This window comes from Camelina sativa, chromosome 3 (assembly GCF_030686135.1).
Source record: "Camelina sativa cultivar CO46 ecotype springtype chromosome 3, ASM3068613v1".
Taxonomy (NCBI): Eukaryota; Viridiplantae; Streptophyta; class Magnoliopsida; order Brassicales; family Brassicaceae; genus Camelina; species Camelina sativa.
Window position 1 is genome coordinate 26254688 of NC_141882.1, and position 12787 is coordinate 26267474.

Genomic DNA, 12787 nt, shown 5'->3' on the forward strand with positions numbered 1-12787 from the left:
TAGAAACACCAACAAGGATAGCTATAATTTTCACGTTCCCATCAAACTCAACATTAATCCGAAGAGTGTACACATTTTCAGAATAAAAAACCAGTGTCTGAAAGTAGACCAAAAAGAGGACCACAACAGATTCTTTTCTCTAAGTTTTGATTTCATCTCTTTAGGCCTCAGTGATGGGAAACTCGAAAACGACATCTTTACCAGTGAGTTTCTTGTAAACCGCAGAGAAAGCCTCAAGCTTGTACTCTGTGTTGTTTCTTTCCTTTGGCTCCAAGAATACCTTTTTAAACACACACAAATTCCGTATATTAAATTAACAGAACGTCAGCAGCATCCAGCTTGGATAATATTGACCTTTGGATTCTACTCACCTTCATGATTTTGGTACCGTCGAGTCTGTACTTAGTACGTTTCCCAACAATCTCAGCAGGTAAGACAATATCATCAAGAATGGCATCATGGACTGAGGTCAGAGTACGGTTGCGTGGTCTCTTTGCAGCTGAGCCCTTCTTAGGTGGCCTCACAATCCTCCTTGCAGCAATGAGGATCACATCCTAAGCATATGGAAGAGAGACAAAGATATCATCAAAAAGCTAACCAGTTGTGCAATAACTCTAAAACCGGTAATTGAAACATAGAAAAGCTTATTTTCTCAAGTACATAACCCAAAGAGACCAATAGTCCATACTTAAGACAACTCAAGTTGCCCCAAACATTTAATAATCAAACAAATGCAAATCGAGGAGCAAGAACAAGTAAGAAAAATAACCTTTCCACTGAACTTCTTCTCAAGTTCACGAACAAGCCTAACATGGATTTTCCTGTAAGCTTTTCTCAATCTGTAAGGAACATTGATAACAATTGCCTTGCGTCCTCCGGAAATATCAACTTGACTACATAAAAAAAAAAAAAAGAGACTGAACTTTGAGTTGTTTTCTTATTACTAGGGTAACAAGACAATGTAGACAAAAACAATCCAATCATAAACAAACAAACTAATTCACTCACACTGCCGAGTTGACGTACAAATCCTTCAACTCACTTTTCAGTTCTTGGTTGGTATTCTCCAAATCAAAGAAAGCCTAAGAAAATAAACAGAGATATTTAGAAACTCTACAACTTTCACCAATTCTCTAAGTGCAACCTAAATCCAATATACGAAGGATAAAGATCAAAAACCTGAGCAACTTGCTCATCCAATTCAGAAAGCTCCACACCCTTTTCCTTGTGAATCTTATGCTGAGCCGAAAAACTGTAACCTCACAAAACACATTAATCAGAGCGCTGAGAAACAGTAGCATTACAGTAGACAAAATCACGGAAGCTAAAAAAAAAAAAATAGAGACTTCATTGCAAAATCCATCGTTTATGTTCTGTATTGATGTGTAGTATTTTATATTGAGTCAAAGTGAAGACAGGAGAAAAAAGAGAATATAAACTAAGAATTTCTTACACATCAGCATCAGCAATGTCTACTTCCGCAACACGTGGTACATTACAGTAGACAAAAGGGCGAATTCTAAAAAAAAAATAGAGACTTCGTTTATGTTCTGTATTGATGTGTAGTATTTTATATTAAGTCAAAGTGAAGACAGGAGAAAAAAGAGAATATAAACTAAGAATTTCTTACACATCAGCATCAGCAATGTCTACTTCCGCAACACGTGGTACATTTTTCAAAAAATAAACAACGGGATGGAATTGACCATTCACACAGCTATTCAACTCATCCGGCTCCTGCAAACAAACAGAGATATTTGGATCTCCTTCTACACGCTTTATTATATAAGAATTATGCGCTTATATAATAAGAACTTCACTTACATATATTGACATGACGCGTTCAAGGCGCTTGATAGCACTAATATTCACGTCGCAAGCGCGCAACTCCCGACTTGGATTACCTAATCCAATCATTTTCGCAAGTCCGGCAAGCTGCATGCATGAAAGAACCTTGTTAGATGTTACAAAATTAAGAGATCACAAAATCAACAAGTTAACACAAGGAGAAGAAGATACCTTCGTCTTGGACATCAAAAAGTGACTTATATCAATTATCTCTTCCGGCTTAGGAGGGACTTCATTGATTTCTGCAAAAGCTTTCTTCAATCTTGGATAGTCGGATCGGATTATGTCATGGCCAATCCAAATATATCCGTTGATCAAGGAATAGAAAACAGTGGAATCTAAAGCAATTTTTTTTTGCTTTTTCACTCGATGAATCGTTAGCAAAAAGCACAATACTCGAAAGGGAAACAGACTCCAGCGTCAGAGCGCAAACCATTTTAACTTCCAACCGCGTATCACCATAAGGATCTATTTTGAAATCAAAGAAAATCATTGGTTTTGGTTTTTCGTCTTTGTCGCTCATGATTTTAGATCTCTCAGAGAAAATTAGGGGTTTCTTTTCGGGTTGGTTTGGAAGCGGAGGGAATCAATAGCTGAAAAGCCCCCTTTCTACGAAAATTTATTAACTTACTTTTTTTTTTTGTAAACATACTCCTCCATGATCGAGGATTACACTATCATCTAATCAATGCAAGCTGCTGTTTTTAAAAAAAAAAATATTACTTTTTTTTTTCTTTTATCGATAAAACAGCACAAAATACTCTACTGAGACAATCCCTGTATAAGCAATGTTGTTAGTAAAATAACTGTCATGGTATATTACAGAAAATATCATTAGAGAAATAATATTAAAAAATAAAATAAAATCATATTAAAAATAATATATCTACTTTTATTTTCTCTATAAAAATTTATCTATACTAACATTTTTACAGAAGTTTTATCAAAGAAGTCTTAAAGTTTCAATGTATTTACAACCAATGTCATTATCATTAAAATACTTTTTTAAATGAAAGATAAAATCGAAATTAGCAAAAAAAACGTATGTGAATCGGGTAAATATCCTTTTAACCATCCAGAAATCTTGACTTTGGTATAATGTTCTGAAATTATCTCCACCTCTGAACCTAATTTTCTGCAAAACATAATCGATTACTTTAATAATATATTAAAATCATAAAATTATTTAGATTCCTCAAATATCTCTACTAAGCTCTACTAATTAATATACATGAAATCAACATACAAGATTATTGGAATATTCTTTACCTAAATCATATTTTAAGAGATTTTTTTTCCTTCTGCACCAGATTATTCTCAATTCCATATCACACCTAGTTATATCAACTTCAAAGCACTATAAATAACCCCTCATTAGCTAAATGAGTGCAACAAAAATAGTTACTACCAACAAAGAAACTTCATTGAAATCGATGGAAACTGCTTTATATCTATATATATACATTTTTGGAGACATTTAGCAAATAAATCCTAGGATTGAAACTTATTTACAATCATGTCATTGACATTATTTTTTTTTAATTTATAATTTACTATTTATTAAATTATGATAAGGATTCCCATTTTTGTAAACAATTATTCTCCCATAATTGCAACTTTCCAAAAAATCGGAACTACTATTATTTACATTAAATACTAATTTGATAATCAAATAAATATAATATTCCCTAAACTTAAAAAAAATCTCCCTAATCAAAGTAATAATGTGTAATTACTAGCATATTCCTTAATAAAACTAATTACATAAATTTTTCACCCTAATTAGTTGCTAACTGGAATATTATTGCCTTGGAGAAGAAAACACCCTATAAATATATCTTACACCGAAAGGAGAATTATCATCACTAAATACATAACACCCACAACTTACTGAAAACATAAGATAAAATCGACTATTTTTAATAATTTTTTTTATTCAAAGAGTGTAAGTTCAAATTTTTTTTAACAAATCTTTCTAATCAAATTTTGATAAAATTATCTCATTTTATTTTAACTAATAACAATAATAGAGGTGCATATGATTTGGGTTATAACCAATGATAAAACTGAATATATATTAAAACAAATGAACACAACTTAATTTTTATATATTTTTATTTAATAAATATAGTTCCGCGGTGTACCGCGGGTGAATATCTAGTTTTCTTTATTTCTTCTCTTCCTTTTTGATGTTTATTTTTATTGCAAGTTAGTCACTCTCCTTTAAGATATGAGTCCTTTTCATCACTAATCATTGATTTGTATTCAATCTGTATGTTTTCATCCTGTTGTATATTTTTTTGTTTATCATATCAATAAAATTAAGTTTTCAGTTTCTACTTATGACTAACCACAGTTGGTATCCTCATGTATATATTTTTCGTTAACTAATATGCATTATATGCTAATTGTTTCATTGATATATTCGTTTTTCCAAATACTGTTTGTTAATAACTCCCTCCATCTCTATCTCTCTGAACTTTGCATAAGTTTTATTTTCTATATTTTACTTGGTTTATTATTTTTAATATATTTTAAGACCATTACAATAATTCCAAAGTATGATTATTGATATAATTAAAATTAATAAATAGTTAAAATATTATGTATATGTAAACTTATAAATGTTAAAGATGTCATAAAATGGGGTTATATTGCAAAACTAATTATAAGGTTATTAGTCCCAAGCTTGAAAACGGGTTAAATCTTCATCTTATTTTTTTGTTAACACCATCAATTTTAGAATATTAGACATATCTAATTAAGTTTATTTATTACAATTATGTCAAAACAAATTGTATCATGGGTGAAATTGTAGAATTAATAATCAAAATAAATTTTTACAATCTTAAACACTAAATAAAACAAACAATATTAACCAAAAATCAAATATAACTCTACAAAAAAAACAAATGTAACTTTAAAATTTTTGATTATAAAAACTGATCCTGCGGTACACCGCTGGTTAAAATCTAGTTGGGAGCAATTTTCGTAGACAAGTTAGTTGGAGATTGCAATCTGAACAAATCTTTTATTTATGGACTATTCCTGTAAAACAAACAGAATTTCATATTGTTTTCATAAAAATAAATTTACGAATCAAAGAAGTATTTTTTTGAAAAATCACATAAATCTTAAGGAAGCCCTAAGAAATCTAATCCCTATATAAGAACTGTCAAGGTTCTCGGTTTTCATTCATTGACAAACTTCTAAGCTACAGTTTCCAAATTTTCTAATGTTAATTTACCATCTTTTATATTTTTCTAAAGCATACCCTTCTTCATCGTGCAGAAATGATGTTCATCTAATTGATATACTATTGATTGTTATCTTTTTCATTCAGCAACAATTTAATAATATTTTTGCTGAACTTTCTTTCATAGGTGTTAGAATTCACGATTGTTTAAAACAATGGATTATGTTCAAATCTACTTTTATTTTCTCTAAAATCATAGTATGGTACTGTGGTTAGACCTAATCATCTCAAACCAGTATTACTCCCTATATACAAGTTGTTAACAATTCATAATAGATATATTTTATAAATTTCGATTTTGTATTAAAATTATAGATATGGAGTTTTTTTTTTTTTTTTTTTTGTCAAAATAACTTTTATTAATGCAAAATAGTTTAATACATAGAGTTATGTAGCCAGATAGGTGGCTTTGAAGAATCAGAATAACAAAATACAGTTAATGCTTTCAAAGTATGTAAGGTTATGAGCTGCCTGATTGTTGCGTCATTTGTGTAACTAAAGATAACTTCTGTAAATTTTGATGACCAGAATTGAATATCTTGGACGATTCCTGTAATATTCACATATGAAGCGCCTTTGTTGATTTTGTTAGACAGTCTCCTTCGAACTCTATTTATTTTGGTGTATCCTTGAATCAATGCTTGTTGCATTGATGAAAGTAAAGCTAAGCCTTCAGCTTCCAAAGGTGATCATGTGTCATGTAAACGAGACGAACCCCAAACTTTTGTATTTCCCTCATGGTCTCTAATAATCCATCCTCCATTTGTTTGATGGGAATGAGTATCAAACTTTGCATCGTAGTTACATTTTTAAGAAAAAGGAAATATTGGTCGTGTCCAGGGCGGGATCATAGTGTCTCATATCTCATCTCTGCTTGAACCGGACATTTGATTATTGGTCATTGTTAGCCATTCCTTAACACCTGTCGTAGCTTATTGTATAACCATTGAAGGACTGTTCCTGTAATTGTTGAAAACCAAGTTATTCCGTGAAAGCCAAATTTCCCACAGTAGCCAAAAAGGTAGTAGTTTTTCTTCAGCCAAGACCCCTGTAGTATGTTGCAGGTCTAAAATGCTGGACAGGTTAGTTTCAACATTATCAAAAGAGAGTTGAGAAACTGTTAAAGGTATTGTCAAAAGTCTTGATGCCAAAATCGAATTAGGAAAAGTAAAAAGACAGTGATTGATTGTTTCTTCCGATGTACCATAATGTAGGCAAAGAGGGTCCAAATTCATGCCTCTAGAGTCAAAGTGGCCAAAGCAAGTGAGCGAACTCGCCATAAGAAATGTTTTATTTTTGGGAGCAGAGGTAATTTCCAAATTGTGGTTTTCATAGCCAAAAAACCATGTGGAGGAAGTGGATTAGGTGCTAATTGAGTCGGGTTATGCATGGAAAACCAATATCCCGAACGAACAGAATATTCTCCCGACTTATGGTAATGCCAAATAAGCTTGTCATTGAGGACCTGTCTTGGTATATGGATTTGTTGTAGTACATTGTTGTATTCCAGAGCGATGATAGCAAGCATAAGATGGTAAGAACCGACTATAGAGATTAGATCACTTAGATATATGTCTGGATCTGGAGACACCATATTCAAAGGGCGTGGTGGATGACTAGGCACAACATTATCTTTCAAAATATTTATCGATTCCCCATTGCCGAACTGATTACGTCTACCTTTTTTAATAATATCTAGACCTTTTAAGATTGAGGACCAGCCATAAGATTGATATCTTCTTGGTTTTGCATCCATCATTGAATCATCAGGATAATACCGAGCTTTCATTAAACGAGCAAAGAGTGGGTCAGGGTGTCGGAGGAGACGCCAAGCTTGTTTTGCCAAAAGAGCATCATACATTTTAAATTACGGAATCCTAAACAACCTTCTGTCTTAGAATATTGAAACTTCTCCCAAGTAACCCATGGTATACCTTTTTGTTGCTCACTTTTTTCCCACCAAAATATCATTAACAGAGATTCTATTTCAGACGTAACTCCTTGTGGTAGTTTAAAACAATATAACGAATAAACAGGCATTGCCATAGCTACCGATTTTATCGTTATTTCCTTCCCAGCTGGTGAAAAGTGGCTTGCACTCCAGCTTGAAGTTCGGTTTTTGACCCTAGTAAAGATATTGTCAAACATCTCTTTTTTCTTGCGATCAAACTGTTCTAACAGCCCCAAATATTTGCCGCCACCGCCATGATTTGGGATAGCAAGAATAAGTTTTAAATCATCTTGTTTGTGACCATAAACCCTCGAGCCAAATGTAATCATTGATTTTGAAGTATTTATTTTCTGACCTGAGTAATATTCGTAGACCTCAAAAGCTTATACAGTTCCTCTTGTTTGCTTGACAAAAGTTAATGAGTCATCTGCAAATTGGAGATGTCTTATAGCTTGAACCACGTTCCCGATACGAACACCCCATATATCACCTGAAGTAGCTTTAGAACATATTAAGTGACTCAGAATATCAGCGCCTAAAATGAAGAGGTATGGGGACAATGGATCGCCTTGATGGATACCTCTGAAATAACTGGAATAGATATGGAGTTTATAAAATAGTTTAGAAAATATTAGAGCTTTGGGTTTGGATAAAAAAAAATTATAATTTTTAATGAAACTTCAATATGGAGTTTATAATACATTTACTCACACTTGAAACTTCAATAAAAAAAAAAAAAAAAAATTTGTCTTCAAAACTTGAAAATACATTTAGGTATATTTTAATCTGTTAGAAATTTTTTTAAAAAAACATTTTCTATAATAGCATTAAAAAAATGCTCACAATAAGTTATAACATATGGTATTTGAAAAATAACTAGAAATCTGATATCATTTACACATATTTGTTTCTAGATATGCTAATATTTTTTTGTAGACATCATGTATTATTTTGTTCTTAATATATTCAATATTATGTTAAGATATTTAATTGCATAAATGCACAACTATGTAAAATATCATATTATATTCAATATAGTATATACAACTAAATCATAAAGTTAAATCATGATTGCTCCAATTCGTCATACCGAATCATGGGTCAATATAAGTTTTGTTGGGGTTTATTTTGGGACTTTACCGTATTTATAATTAACGAATTCTGATATTGTACTGAAACTAAAATAATGGTACCTATTATAGGTCGAGTATGAAATTATATAAATGAAATATATAAGATTATAAAATGTACAGAATAAATCAAATAAAAATTCAGTTATTATTTTGTTCTAACAAATAAAAATTTAGGTAAATATTTTTCCCTTGCTGATAAATTCATTGCTGTAAAATATTTCCACTTGCTGTGCAGCACGGGTAACTATCTAGTCTTATATAATATGAGAATATTTTTCTCAACTCTTGCTAAGTAGATGACATTTGGCGTATTATATATCTGACACCTGTACATTTTTGTTGTTTGGGCCTAATTAACTAAATTTATTTGTCCTTTGGACCTAATTAACTACAAAAAATAAACTCTCAACATTTTCTTCTTCCCTTCTTCAACTAGGCCATTTCCAATCTAAACCCACCATTTATCAGTTTTTGGTTTCATTCTAGGAAAAAACTGATTATAGTTTATTTCAAAATTATAAATATAGATTTCAATCTTGATTCGTCCGAATTCGAGGATCATTCAGCCGGATTAGAAAGGAAAGAAACTCGCCAAGGTGCAAGATGCAACAAGGGAGATCTGATGGATTGAGGGGTCGCACAGCAGTTGTAGAAGGCTGCTGATATTCCCAATTCAGATATGACACACTAGTCCAACAAGAGGAGGTTGTTGCTTAGATATTACACACCAAGAGACAAGAAATTGTTCTAGACAAAGAACAAAGAGATAGACTCATAAAATGAAAAGGAAAATTGATTGATTATTCTCAAATGAGATTACATGTGTTTATATAGGGATAAGAAACTTGGTAACAAAGACAAGTATTTCTTGGAACAAAAAAGACAATAAAGATAGTAAGTTGAATGAAGATCCAACTCTAAGTGCATGTTTCCTTCCCAATGTGTCATTCCCAAGGTGAGTTGAACTCTACTTTCGTCACTCCTCTTTGACCACAAATAAAATGGACTTTTGTGGGCTTTCTTGGACTTGTATTAGGCTCAAAGTGGACTAGACTTGATAGACAACATCCCTAATAGAATTTCTCATGCTCCCTTTGGCTATTAGCTCTTCAATTAACCCATTAATTGTTTCCTTGATCTTCTTTGACTTTGACTTTTTGATCCAACTTGCTGATGAGAAACAACATGGGTTGTATGATTTATTCACCTTGTGCTTAGTAGAAACAACTCCTGGTTGCCATACATAATTCTGGAAGCACCTAAACCAATTGGACCTAACACTCTTCTCGTGAAGAACTAGATTGACCTCCTTTGGAAAATGAAGCGTAACCTTGTGGTTTGTTGGCCAAATCTTGTGTTATTTGACTTGTTTGAAACATAAGAGATCCATTAACATCCTCCAAGTAGTTTCTTGTTGAAATTGTTGCTGAGTTGGTTTGTGTAACATGATCTTTGGCTCAGACGCGAAACTGAGACTAGGATAGATCCATTGACTTGAAATATCCATATTTTTCACATATGAACTGATATTAATGTGATTCTAATTCTCCGTGGTTCTGTAATGGATCAAGATACCAGAATAACGTTATGTTCATAGCTTGAATCCTTCTGAATTGGTCGGAATCCTCCGTTGAATGCTCATAGGTCCATACTGTGTAGCCATGAGTTCACCAGATTTGTAAAATGAATAACTCCTTCATCTGAACTCTGATTGGACTGATTCCACTTCGAGATATGCTCTAAATGAGGTAAGAATGTATCCTAAATAGTCATTTGGCTGGAAGAATTGATCTTTGACTTTATTCGTGTTGAACAAGACTCAAAGATCTTCTTGGATGGTCTCATGATCATATCAAATCTAATGCATGATTCATGTGCAAGAACGATCTAAATTATGTATAAAATTTATTTATGGATTTCAGTCTTATAAATGATTCATGGCCAAGAAAGGAATCTAAATTCTGTTAGATTGTGGGATGTTTATGTGTTCTCAAAATTCTCCTATAAATTCATATATATTTGACGTAATTTTTAATATATGGGTTTCTATGGGTTTAGTTTCTGGCCTTTAATCTTATATAATGTTAGGGTGGGATGTTAATGATATTTTCTTACTCATTTATCCCCCATTAGATCTTACTAATACGGTTTCCATAATATAAGAATTTAATCCGTTTTCCATAAATTGAAAATTTAATCCCTAATTACTCTCCTTTTTTGTTTTGGTAACAGCTATAACTGATTAGTTTAAAATAGCCAATTTGAAGGTACAACACTTACAAATGAACTCAAATGTTGTCTGGTCCGTACTTTACTTGCCTAATTATCCGCTTTAGTATTAGCCTGACGAGAAAGTAAAATTAAAGAAAAATCAAGGAAGCTCCTCTTGTCGTTCTGAATCTCTTTTAGGTATGTTGAAAAGGCGGGCCACTCGGCTGGAAAAGACACCATCTTCACTAAACTGAGCAGTCAGTTACGAACATCACATCTCTCTTGTTTGCTTCCATCATACACTTCATCTCCCACACTAGTGCTTCCACCTCAGTGTGTAAAGCCGATAAACTACGACGGAGATTTGCAGCCCCATGGTTGGTGAGGGGTCTTCACAATGGGAACAGTACCACTCTATACCTGTAAAAGTATCAGTTTCCATTCAAGAGCCGTCAATGAAAAACTTGTATCCCGAAAAAGTCGTGGAATGGTCGGGTCCAACATGGGGTTGCTGAGACTCACGTAGGAGTGCTAACTGGGCTGTAGTCCAAGCCTTTTCCTCATTCTCCGCAAGTTGTATAATATCTCTTGGATCTTTATCCAGGGCCTAAAAAACCTTGTCATTCCAAGCCTTCCATATATACCATATCAACCAAGGAAACATTGCAATATTGACATCCTTTGGCGTTCGCCAGAAAAAATAGTCCATATTTTCATAAAGTGATTCTGAAGGGAAAACTCTCGGAGTCGTTAGACCCTGGGATAGCGCCCATGTTTGAAGAGCGGTCGGGCATAGAAAAATAGCATGATTTATAGTTTCCTGATGATTGCCACACCTAAAACACCCATGATCACACCTTATACCTCTATTATGTAAATTACTCGTGACAGCCACGCAACAAGAAAAAACTTGCCACATAAAATGTTTTATTTTAGAGGGACACTTGGTTTGCCAGACATTAGCTTGTAGAGGGCGAATATCCAGACTACAAACCCTCGCCATATCCTTATAACCGTGGATTTGCCAGTTTTGGAGAGTATGACTTGATAGGATCCAAAGGATCTGATTTTGCTTTTATTCAACCTATAGTTGAGAAAATCCACAAAATCTAGAGAATCCAACCAAGAGAATGAGGGGTCCTCAATGGCATGGCACATATCAAAGAGACATCTGCCGAGACAAATGTAGAATTAAGCAAATCAATCTTCCACGATTTTTTCCCTGTGTCAATAAAGTGGTCAACTCTGAGTGACATGTCAACATTTGATTCTTGATGTAAAGCTGGCCTCGGGAATTGAACTGGTATCCAGGGATCTGTCCATACAGAAAAAGAAGCCTTAGACCCAACCCTTTTAATAAGCCCTTTATTTACCAAAGTTTGAGCAGAGATAATACTCCTCCATCTATAAGATGGAGAGTATGACCTGATAGGATCCGGAGAACCTGATTTTTGGAAATACCGGCCTTTAAAAACCCTCGCAAAAAGCGAGTCTGACACCATTATATGTAACACCCTCGAACCGTCCCTACGGCCCGAAGCGGAGGTCGTTGATAGTAGGATTTTCACCCAGGGTATCAATTCCCTATGCAGTTGTAGTACAAAGGGTTATCAATCCAAATGGTTATTTATGCTAGCAGGAAGGATGCAATCAGAACTATGCAAGTCAAGCCAAGCAATAGTTGGGTTTGATCTAACAATCCTAAAATAAACTAAGGAAACCAAATGAACAAGAGCCACACGACCTAAGCACTCGATGCAAGCATTCGAGTACAAGATCGGGTGGAGTGATCGTGTAAAGAAAGAAAACAAGAACAGCCGGAAGGACTACTCGAACCAGGTGATCGTGTACCTGTTCGGGTAAGTGATCGAGTAATGAATAAAAATGCAAACAATCTAAATATGAAAGCTCCTAAGGATAGGGTACTCGACTCCTAAGTGTTCCTAACCAGTACAGATGTCCTACATGCCTCAAGCAGATATTCCCTAGACAATGAATCTCTAAAGTCTTGTTAAAACACTCTCGTGATAGAAACAATCAACCTTAATCACTTCCCTACCCAACTCTCGCTGAAGAAACATGACTAAGCAGGCAATACAGACCAATCCATTATTGTCAATAAACCCCTTACTCACCTAATCTCTTAGGCTAAGTGAGTAAATCTCTAGTATTGATTGATTCAAGCATTTCATCTACACCTCTTGATAGTAAAACACCTTAGATCTAATCTCAACCTCTCGGTCTGTTGATAACATTAAGAACACCAATCTAGAAGGGAATTTATAAAACATAAATATAAAAGCTAAGACATCCTAACCGATCAAGAACACAAAATTGTCTATCCCATCCCTAGAAACTTTACTACACTACTCAGATCTCATTGCAGAA